This window comes from Macaca nemestrina, chromosome X, assembly GCF_043159975.1.
Source record: "Macaca nemestrina isolate mMacNem1 chromosome X, mMacNem.hap1, whole genome shotgun sequence".
NCBI lineage: Eukaryota > Metazoa > Chordata > Mammalia > Primates > Cercopithecidae > Macaca > Macaca nemestrina.
This window is the reverse complement of record NC_092145.1, coordinates 27,690,893-27,703,269: the sequence shown is the minus strand read 5'-3', so window position 1 is coordinate 27,703,269 and position 12,377 is coordinate 27,690,893.

Below are 12,377 nucleotides of genomic sequence, written 5' to 3'. Positions count from 1 at the left end.
TTCTAGGGTACATGTGCATTACGTGCAGGTTTGTTACATATGTATACTTGTGCGATGTTGGCGTGCAGCACCCATCAACTCTTCAGCACCCATCAACTCGTCATTTACATCAGGTATCACTACCAGTGCAATCTCTCCCCCTCCCCCCTCCCCATGATAGGCCCTTTCCCGAGTCCAAGTTGTATGATGTTCCCCTTCCCGAGTCCAAGTGATCTCATTGTTCAAATCACACCTATGAGTGAGAACATGCAGTGTTTGGTTTTCTGTTCTTGTGATAGTTTGCTGAGAATGATGGTTTCCAGCTGCATCCATGTCCCTACAAAGGACACAAACTCATCCTTTTTTATGGCTGCATAGTATTCCATGGTGTATATGTGCCACATTTTCTTAATCCAGTCTGTCACTGACGGACATTTGGGTTGATTCCAAGTCTTTGCTATTGTGAATAGTGCCGCAATAAACATACCTGTGCATGTATCTTTATAGCAGCATGATTTATAATCCTTTGGGTATATACCCAGTAATGGGATGGCTGGGTCATATGGTACTTCTAGTTCTAGATCCGTGAGGAACCGCCATACTGTTTTCCATAATGGTTGAACTAGTTTACAATCCCACCAACAGTGTAAAAGTGTTCCTATTTGTCCACATCCTCTCCAACACCTGTTGTTTCCTGACTTTTTAATGATTGCCATTCTAACTGGTGTGAGATGGTATCTCATTGTGGTTTTGATTTGCATTTCTCTGATGGCCAGTGATGATGAGCATTTTTTCATGGGTCTGTTGGCTGTATGAATGTCTTCTTTTGAGAACTGTCTGTTCATATCCTTTGCCCACTTTTTGATGGGGTTGTTTGTTTTTTTCTTGTCAATTTGTTTGAGTTCTTTGTAGGTTCTGGATATTAGCCCTTTGTCACATGAGTAGATTGCAAAAATTTTCTCCCATTCTGTAGGTTGCCTGTTCACTCTGATGGTAGTTTCTTTTGCTGTGCAGAAGCTCTTTAGTTTAATGAGATCCCATTTGTCAATTTTGGCTTTTGTTGCCATTGCTTTTGGTGTTTTAGACGTGAGGTCCTTGCCCATGCCTATGTCCTGAATGGTATTACCTCGGTTTTCTTCTAGGGTTTTTATGGTTTTAGGTCTAACATTTAAGTCTCTAATCCATTTTGAATTAATTTTCATATAGGGAGTAAGGAAAGGATCTAGTTTCAGCTTTCTACTTATGGCTAGCCAATTTTCCCAGCACCATTCATTAAATAGGGAATCCTTTCCCCATTTCTTGTTTTTCTCAGGTTTGTCAAAGATCAGATGGCTGTAGATGTGTGGTATTATTTCTGAGGACACTGTTCTGTTCCATTGGTCTATATCTCTGTTTTGGTACCAGTACCATGCTGTTTTGGTTACTGTAGCCTTGTAGTATAGTTTGAAGTCAGGTAGCGTGATGCCTCCAGCTTTGTACTTTTGACTTAGGATTGTCATGGCAATGCAGGCTCTTTTTTGGTTCCATATGAACTTTAAAGCAGTTTTTTCCAATTCTGTGAAGAAACTCATTTGTAGCTTGATGGGGATGGCATTGAATCTATAAATTACCTTGGGCAGTATGGCCATTTTCACGATATTGATTCTTCCTATCCATGAGCATGGTATGTTCTTCCATTTGTTTGTGTCCTCTTTTATTTCACTGAGCAGTGGTTTGTAGTTCTCCTTGAAGAGGTCCTTGACATCCCTTGTAAGTTGGATTCCTAGGTATTTCATTCTCTTTGAAGCAATTGTGAATGGAAGTTCATTCCTGATTTGGCTCTCTGTTTGTCTGTTACTGGTGTATAAGAATGCTTGTGATTTTTGCACATTAATTTTGTATCCTGAGACTTTGCTGAAGTTGCTTATCAGCTTAAGGAGATTTTGGGCTGAGACAATGGGGTTTTCTAAATATACAATCATGTCATCTGCAAACAGGGACAATTTGACTTCTTCTTTTCCTAACTGAATACCCTTGATTTCTTTCTCTTGCCTGATTGCCCTAGCCAGAACTTCCAACACATTGTTGAATAGGAGTGGTGAGAGAGGGCACACAGAGATAATGATAGAAGAAATAGTCCTCAAATACAGCCACACTATATCCCCATTTATTATAAGCCTAGCAGAAGAAAAGAAATGCTCACACTGAGGCATAAAACTATTTACCTCAGTCTTTACCGTTCTAAACAAGATGTAAAACTTTCAACAACAACAAAATATTATGAATCATAACACATCAAAAAAGCACACTCCCCAAAGACAAACCAATCATGAGAAGCAGATTCTGATATCACACAGAATGTTGGCACTATTGGACAGAAAATATAATATAATTAAGACTAATGTGATGAAAGTTTTAATGGAAAAGATAGACAATATGCAAGATCTAATAGCCAATATCAGTGGAGATTAAACTACAGTAAAACAAAGTATTGGAATAGCTGTAAATGAAGAAAAATGTAAATGACAGAAAGGTTGCCCTCCACAAATTCATTAGTAGACTCAACACAGTTCAGAAAACCACCAATAAACTTGACCAGAGATCAACACATATTGCTCATCTTGAAAAGCAAAGAAACTCATATACAGCACATCACCGTGTGCCAGGTATTAATGAACATGTTTTATATATGCTAAATTATTGAACTTTTATAGCAATTCTATAAGGTAGGTACTCTAATTATTCCTATTTTAGAGATGAGCATCTGGATAGTCAGATTCCATGATTTTCCAATGTTCATACAGTTAGACAATGATCGAGCTGAGAATTGAACCATGACAAAAACCATGTGATAGTTTGGAAGAATATCACTGGGATAATAACATTCTGCTCATTATCATTCACAAGGCTGTCTTGAGTACACATCTGCAAATAATTAAAAAAAAAATAGCATGGGTATTGGTGACAGGTCTTCTAGCTCCTAAAATAAATTAGGTTTTTGAATCATTTTTTCCCCATCTACTAACTATGACTTCAAAACTTTACCTAACCTTCAATTCCTTTGGATACTCATCTGCCCAGTGATGTAATTATAGGAGTTTTTTTAAGAGTAATTGTAAGAATTAAAATATTTAAGCCATTTAAATATTTCGTATGGTACCTGACAGTTAAGCATTTGATAGAAGCTAATTTTAAAAGTGTGAGCCATTACATAAGTATTTTACTTTCATGCACATAATTTTCTTCATCAACTTGTTGATAAGGAAAAAGCAACAGGTGATTTGGCCTCCTGAAAATGTCAATAACTAAATTAAAAATCCTCAGTTTACATTTATTCATTACATTGTACCTTTTTGTTTGAGTCAGAGATTAGAAAATGCATAAGCAAGATTGTTGTTATGCTTGTAAGAATTATCTAAATAATTGCTTCAATTTGTAATTTGTACTTAAATTTGTCCACACAGAGAAAAATCTTGTCATTCTTGAGTGCCTACATTGTAATTATATGAATAATAATATTTGTTTCTCATTTTGTTTCATTGGAAGCACTCTTAACTCTGGCAGCCTTTCCATATAATCAGAATTCTTGCTCATTATCTCTTTCCCTGGAAAAACTGACAGGTCTTCTAGCTCCTAAAATTACAGATTTGAAGTAGATAAGAATAATTTAAGACAATATAACACCAGAGAGCTTAAAAACATAAAGAGTAGAATGAAAAACTAAGAGAAATTAGTTAACACAACAGCTGTGTTGTATAAAAGAAAAAATAAAGGGAAATAAGAGAAACAAATAGAGTATAAAACACATAGGGATGGGATAAATATTAAAGAGAGAAGAAAAAAGACAGAAATGGAGCTAAAATATTATTTGCAAAACAGAAAAAATAGCAGATTTTTCTATATCAGAAAAGCTCAGTAATAGTAGGCATTTATTGATAAATGTATTTTAATATTTTTCAAGTTAAACAATAAAATCATAAAGACAAAATACTAAGCCAATGTAAATGTAAATTAAACATTTCTAGTACTCAAAATATCAGATGGGCATCTAATTTTTAAGTTATCTGTCATGTTACTCTGTTCTATTTTCTTTGATCCATCAGTACAGCTTAAATTTTACAGGTTGTTTTGTCTGTTATCACTGTGAGAAATTTAGGAATAGAATCTGAAAGCTTCTAATCTCAAGATCTGAAAAGATGACTAATACAAGACTGGAACACAGGGCCTAAAAATGATATTTGCTGGGATAGCAAGCAATACCTAGAGAGATTTGTGAAAATCTAAGCATTTGTAGAAATAAGTGGAAAGAAAATTATTGTTAAATATCTAGACATTTAGAGAGAGGAAAGCCTTTTCAAACTATTGTAATATTAAGAATTAACATTACAGGTAATTTACTTAGTGCTCACACTACATTTTGCTACATTCTTTTCTTGCAGTATGACATTTAATACAGCAATGCTTTACAGTATTGCCCACTCATTAGCAGAGTATACATTCTAGGATCCCTAGTGGATGCTTGAAACTGTACAAATAGTATCAAATCTGATTGCTGTCATTTGGAACACATTTCTGTTCATATTTTCCACCCACAAATAATGCCTTTTCCATTTTAACTAAGTGCTTATCGTACACTGTGACTGTAAGTTTTACAGTGTGAGGTGCAACAGCAAGAGTAGCACAACTTTTTTACTTCCTAACAATTTCACAGAAGATTTGTTTTACTATAGATCTCAGCAACCTCTGAATATATATATATGTGTGTGTGTATATGCACATGTTATATAATATATATTTCTTTATTAAGATTACAACTTTTACCTTTTCAATTAAGGAAAGCACTTTATGGCTTTATTTGGCATATCCAAATTGCCACCATTATTGCTTTTGCACTTTAGAGCCATTACTAAGTAAAATATTTAAAAAAGGGTTACTGAAACACAAGCAATGCAAAATCTCGATAGTCAATCTGGTAACTCATACAGCTACTAAGTGTCTAACAGGCGGGTGGCATATGTGGCCTGTATCGCTGAATAAAAACATTATTTGCATATCAAGTGGGACAGAGAAGGGCAGTATGATATTTCATAATGCTACTCAGAACAGCATGCAATTTAAAACTTATTTCTTATTTCTAGAATTTAAAGGAATAATGGCCCCAAACTTTTCACATATGAGGAAGGAAATGGACATAGGAATTCAAGAAGCTTAACGAGCACTGATTAAGATAGATCTATAGACACTCCCAATGAAACACATAATCTAACTGTCAGAAGTCATAGACAGAAAATATTGAATGCAACAAGATAAAGAGGACTTCTCATGTAAAATGAAGCTCACATAAGATCATCAACAAGTTTCTTAGCAGAAATATTGCAGGCCAGAAGAGAATGGGATAATATATTCAGAAAGTGGAAAATGAGGGGAAAAAAAAAAAAAAAAACCCTGCCAACCAAGGAAACTGACAAAATTGTCCTTCAATAATGATAGAGAAATTAAGAATTTCCTAAATAAACAAAAACTGAGGAATTTCATCACCAGTATATCTACCTTATAAGAAGTACTAAAAGGAGTTCTTCAAGTTGAAATGAAAGAGACAGCAACTTGAAAGCATAATAAAATACAAAATGAAACTGACACAATCATTCCAAAGATAGTTCTGTTTGATAAACATAGAAATTGACACTTCTGGTCTTAAAGCTTGAAACTTATATTTGCCTTATCTGAGGTCCTTCCTCTGGAAAGAACCCCCAGGTTTCTCAAAAGGCATTAAAGAATGGAAATTCATCAGGTCATCACATCCAGACAATGAGACACCAGGCCCCTTATTCATCATGATTGCTTCCTTGCCTCTTTATAGTTCCTCTCTTATTATACATTGTTAAATTTTTTTCTTGTTATATAAATTCCTAGTTTTAGTTGGTCAGGTAGATGAATTTGAGACTGATCTCCTATCTCCACAGCTGCAGCACCTGATTAAAGCCTTCTTCCTTGGCAATTATAATTGTCTCAATCATTGGCTTTCTGTGCTGCGAACAACAGGACTTATATCAAACCCCTGGTGTTTTTGTAACAAAAGCTCTCTGGTAAAGGTAAATGTAGACTCAAAAATAGTATCCTCTGGTATTGTAATATCAGTGTGTAAGTCACTGTTTTAATGCTGATGTAGAATTTAAAATACAAAAGCACAAAAATGACTACAAATCTATATTAATGGATACATGATATGAACAGATGTAATTTATAACATCAATAACATAAAGTGAGAGAATAGAGATGTCTAAAACTATAATTTTTGTATGCAATTGAAGGTAAATTGTTATCACTTTAAAATAATTATTATAATTTTAAGATATTTTATGTAAGCCCCATGGCAACTACAAAGAAAATGCCTGTAAAATATATACAGAAGAAAAGGAGAAAATAGTCAAAACATGGCACATAAAACCCAAACCAAACCAAAACACAAACAAAAGCCAAAGGAAGACAGTGGGAGAATAAAACAGACAGACCAGTTACAAAATCTAGAGAACACAATTAACCAAATTGCAATAGTAAGTTCTTCCCTGTTAGTTATTAAATATAAATGGATTCAACTCTCAAATCAAAAGACACAGATGAACTGAATGGATTAGAGAAACAAGATGTATCTATATGCTATCTACAAGAGACTCATTTTAAGATTTAAGGACACATATAGGTTAAAAGTGGAAGACTAGAAAAATATATTGTATGCATTAGTAACCAAAAAAGAGAACAAGGGTAATCATGTTTACATTAGACAAGTTAGACTTTATGTCAAAATCTGTTACAAGAGAAAAGAGATACAATGGTAAGTGGTTTAATTTACAAGGAAGATATACCAATTATAAACATATATGAACCAAACATCAGAGCACTCAAACATGTGAAACAATCATTGATAGAACAGAAGGGAGAAATAACAACAGAAAAAGAATAAAATATATTTCAATGTACAAAATTTAATCAATATAAAATACACTATGCCACATTAATAGAATTGTCCTAGTCACTTTGGGCTGCTATAACAGAATACCATAGACTGGATGGTTTAAACAATAGACATTTATTTCTTAAAGGTCTTGAGGCTAAGAAGTCTGAGATCGAGGCAATAACATATCTAATGTCTAGTAAGGGCACCTCTGTTGGTTTGTAGACACCCATCTTTTTATTGAATTTCCAATGGCTGAGAGAAAAGTTGTCTTCCTCTTTTTTCAAGGGCACAAATTCCATTTATAAAGGCTCTACTCTCATGATTTAATTACATTTTGAAGTTCTCACCTCAAATACAATCACAAAATAAGAGCTATTTATGACAAACCCACGGCCAATATCATAATGAATGGGCAAAAACTGGAAAAATTACCTTTGAAAACTGGCACAAGACAGGGATGCCCTCTCTCACCACTCCTATTCAACATAGTGTTGGAAGTTCTGGCTAGGGCAATTAGGCAAGAGAAAGAAATCAAGGGTATTCAGTTAGGAAAAGAAGAAGTCAAATTGTCCCTGTTTGCAGATGACATGATTGTATATTTAGAAAACCCCATTGTCTCAGCCCAAAATCTCCGTAAGCTGATAAGAAACTTCAGCAAAGTCTCGGGATACAAAATTAATGCGCAAAAATCACAAGCATTCTTATACACCAGTAACAGACAGAGAGCCAAATCGTGAGTGAACTTCCATTCACAATTGCTTCAAAGAGAATGAAATACCTAGGAATCCAACTTACAAGGGATGTCAAGGACCTCTTCAAGGAGAACTACAAACCACTGCTCAGTGAAATAAAAGAGGACACAAACAAATGGAAGAACATACCATGCTCATGGATAGGAAGAATCAATATCGTGAAAATGGCCATACTGCCCAAGGTAATTTATAGAATCAATGCCATCCCTATCAAGCTACCAATGAGTTTCTTCACAGAATTGGAAAAAACTGCTTTAAAGTTCATATGGAACCAAAAAAGAGCCCGCATTGCCAAGAAAATCCTAAGTCAAAAGAACAAAGCTGGAGGCATCACGCTACCTGACTTCAAACTATACTACAAGGCTGCAGTAACCAAAACAGCATGGTACTGGTACCAAAACAGATATAGACCAATGGAACAGAACAGAGTCCTCAGAAATAATACCACACATCTACAGCCATCTGATCTTTGACAAACCTGAGAAAAACAAGAAATGGGGAAAGGATTCCCTATTTAATGAATGGTGCTGGGAAAATTGGCTAGCCATAAGTAGAAAGCTGAAACTAGATCCTTTCCTTACTCCCTATATGAAAATTAATTCAACATGGATTAGAGACTTAAATATTAGACCTAATACCATAAAAACCCTAGAAGAAAACCGAGGTAATACCATTCAGCACATAGGCATGGGCAAGGACTTCATGTCTAAAACACCAAAAGCAATGGCAACAAAAGCCAAAATTGACAAATGGGATCTAATTAAACTAAAGAGCTTCTGCACAGCAAAAGAAACTACCATCAGATTGAACAGGCAACCTACAGAATGGGAGAAAATTTTTGCAATCTACTCATCTGACAAAGGGCTAATATCCAGAACCTACAAAGAACTCAAACAAATTTACAAGAAAAAAACAACCCCATCAAAAAGTGGGCAAAGGATATGAACAGACAGTTCTCAAAAGAAGACATTCATACAGCCAACAGACACATGAAAAAATGATCATCATCACTGGCCATCAGAGAAATGCAAATCAAAACCACAATGAGATACCATCTCACACCAGTTAGAATGGCAATCATTAAAAAGTCAGGAAACAACAGGTGCTGGAGAGGATGTGGAGAAATAGGAACACTTTTACACTGTTGGTGGGATTGTAAACTAGTTCAACCATTATGGAAAACAGTATGGCGGTTCCTCACGGATCTAGAACTAGAAGTACCATATGACCCAGCCATCCCATTACTGGGTATATACCCAAAGGATTATAAATCATGCTGCTATAAAGATACATGCACAGGTATGTTTATTGTGGCACTATTCACAATAGCAAAGACTTGGAATCAACCCAAATGTCCATCAGTGACAGACTGGATTAAGAAAATGTGGCACATATACACCATGGAATACTATGCAGCCATCAAAAAGGATGAGTTTGTGTCCTTTGTAGGGACATGGATGCAGCTGGAAACCATCATTCTCAGCAAACTATCGCAAGAACAGAAAACCAAACACTGCATGTTCTCACTCATAGGTGTGATTTGAACAATGAGATCACTTGGACTCGGGAAGGGGAACATCACACACCGGGGCCTATTATGGGGAGGGGGGAGGAGGGAGGGATTGCACTGGGAGTTATACCTGATATAAATGATGAGTTGATGGGTGCTGACGAGTTGATGGGTGCAGCACGCCAGCATGGCACAAGTATACATATGTAACAAACCTGCACGTTATGCACATGTACCCTAGAACTTAAAGTATAATAAATAAATAAATAAATAAATAAATAAATAAATAAATAAATAAAAAAGAATAATGGTGGTCTTAATAGAATGAATTGGGAAGCATTCTCTCCACCTAAATTTTCTGGAAGAATTTGTGTATAATTGGTATTGTGGGCTCAGTTGTATCCCCCCAAAATTATAAATTGAATCTCTAACTCTCAGTTGCTCTGAATATGACTGTCTTTGGAGACAGAGCCTTTAAAGAGGTGAATAAGTGAAAATGAGGATGAGTCCTAATCCAAAATGAATGGTGTTCTTATAAGATTAGGAAACTTGGAAACTTAAAGAGACTCCAGTGTTGTGGATGCACAGAGGAAAGACCACATGAGGATACAATGAGAAGGCAGCCATCTACAAGTCAAGGAGTGAGAATTAGAGTGAAACCAATCCCTCTAACACCTTCATCTTGGACTTCTAGCATCCAGAACTAAAAGAAAAGAAATTTCCACTTAAGCTTCCCCCCAAAAAGAAAATCCTGACTCATTCAATGAGACTAGCATCACTCCAATATGAAAATCTGAGAGAGATATCTAACAAATTGTTTCTCAATCAATAACACTCATAAAAACACATAAAACATATTCAAATACATTATAATGTAGCAAATCCCATATTACTATATATATATATATATATATATATAGCATGATCAATTAACTTATAACACAATAATGCAAGATTGGTATGATATTTGAAAATCAGTCAATATAATTCAGTAGATTACCAGAAAAAAAGGAGAAATCTATTACATGCTGAAAAATATGTTGGTAATAATTGACTCTTATTCCTAAAATTTTTACAAAAAGAGAAAAGAAGGAAAGAAAGAAAAGAAAGGAAAGGAAAAGAAAAAAGAAAGAGAAAAAAGAAGGAAAGAAAGAAAAGAAAAAAAGGAAAGAAAAAAAGAGAAAGAAAAGAAAGGAAAGGAAAAGAAGAAAGAGAAAGAAGAAAGAAAGAAAAAAGAGAAGGAAGGAAAGGAAGGAAAGAAAGGAAAAAAAGAGAAAACTCACAATCTGGGAAGCTTGCCACAATCTGGCAAGGGAAGTTTTGGAAAACATACATGTAACACCAAACATAATGCTCAAATGATGAATATATTACATAGAATGTTGAGAACAAGGTGCGGATATCCACTCATCATTTTATCATCATCATTGTGCTGCAAGTTTTACAAGTGAAATGAAAAGTGAGAAAGTATAAAATGGCATATGTATTTGATTTGAAAAATGAAAACTGTATGTACTGATTACTTAATTGGTTTCATAGTTATAAATATATGTCCACAAACCACTTCTAAAAGAAGTCCCTAGATCAGGCACAGTGGCTCACACCTGTAATCCTAACACTTTGGGAGGCTGAGGCAGGTGGATCACCTGAGGTCAGGAGTTCAAGACCCGCCTGGCCAACATGGTGAAAACTCATCTCTACTAAAAATACAAAATATTGTCTGGGCATAGTGTTTCATGCCTGTAATCCCAGCTACTCAGGAGGCTGAGGCAGGAGAATTGCTTGAACCTGGGAAGTGGAGGATGCAGTGAGCCAACATCGCAACATTGTACTCCAGCCTTGGTGACAGGGTGAGACTTTGTAGCAATAAATAAATAAATAAATATAAATATAAAAATAAATAAAAAGTCCCTAGCATCTTTGTTCATAATAACTTCAAATCAGAACTAATCCAAACATTCCATAAAAGGAAAATACATAAATTGTGGCATATTTGTAGTAATCAGTAAGAAAAATGAACAAACTGTTGATGCATAAAATGGTAAAATGGTAGGTAATAATATCTACAGTACTATAGCAAGTTTTCCAAATACTTGGCATAAAGCTGTTTATCAGTATTACCTTATTATCTCATTAATTTCTGTAAGGTCAATGTGATGTCTCCTCTTTCTCTCTTATTGTTTCATGTCTCTTTTTTCTTTCTTAATTAATCTAGGTTTATCACTTCTTAAAATTTCTTCAGGAAACAAAGTTTTTGGTTTTTTTATATTATTTTTCTGTTTTCAATTTTATTTATTTTCATTCCGATTAGGAACCTGGTGGGAGGCAGACAGGTTCCTAAGCAGGAAGGAGTGGGTCCCTGGTGAGGCCCAACCTTCAAGCCAGGGATGGCCTGAAGCCTGGGAATTATGCTGCCAGTTCCAAGTGGAGTCCATGGCCTGGAGTGAGACCTTCCTTGATGCCTTTTGGCCAATTCGTTGGTGCTTTTTCCATGTCTACCCATGCACCAATCAGCATTCACTTCCTCCATTCTGAGCCCATAAAAAAACCCAGACTGAGCTAGAGTCAGACATGCGTCACGACTACCTGCCTGCAGATAGGAGCAGCCCACTTGGGGTCTCCTCGCTGCTGAGTGCCATTCTGTCACTCAGTGAAGCTCTTCTCCACCTTGCTCACTCTCTAGTTGTCCATGTAACTTCATTGGTTCTGCATGCAGGACAAGAACTTGGGAGCTGCTGAATTATGGGCATGAAAAGGGCTGTAACACTTTCCTGGCTGGCTTGTCGAGCTGCGGGCAGGAGTGAAAAGGGCTGTAAAGCATTCCTGGATGACTCACCATTGACACATTCCCATTTGATGGACTGTGAGAGTGAAGAGCAGTGACCCTTCTGGGGGCCAGACCCCAAGATTCCCTGAGCCAGGGTGGTAACACTATAGCCCTCTCTCCCTCCGCCAGCATTGGACAGCTGCCCACAGACAGGAAGTGGCAGTGGGGCCAGGTCAGTCTGGCAGCTGTGGGCCAGAGTGAGGTGGCGGAACTGAATGAGCTGAAAACAGTCCTCCTTCCTCCATTTGTCAAGCTGCAGGTGTAACAGCAGGAACGAGAAAGCTTTAGCATGCCTTCTGCCCCCTTTGGGGCTCTGTGGTTGCTGGCATCTCCGAGTTTTCAGGTTCCACATTGTTCCCCTCATCCAGATGTCAC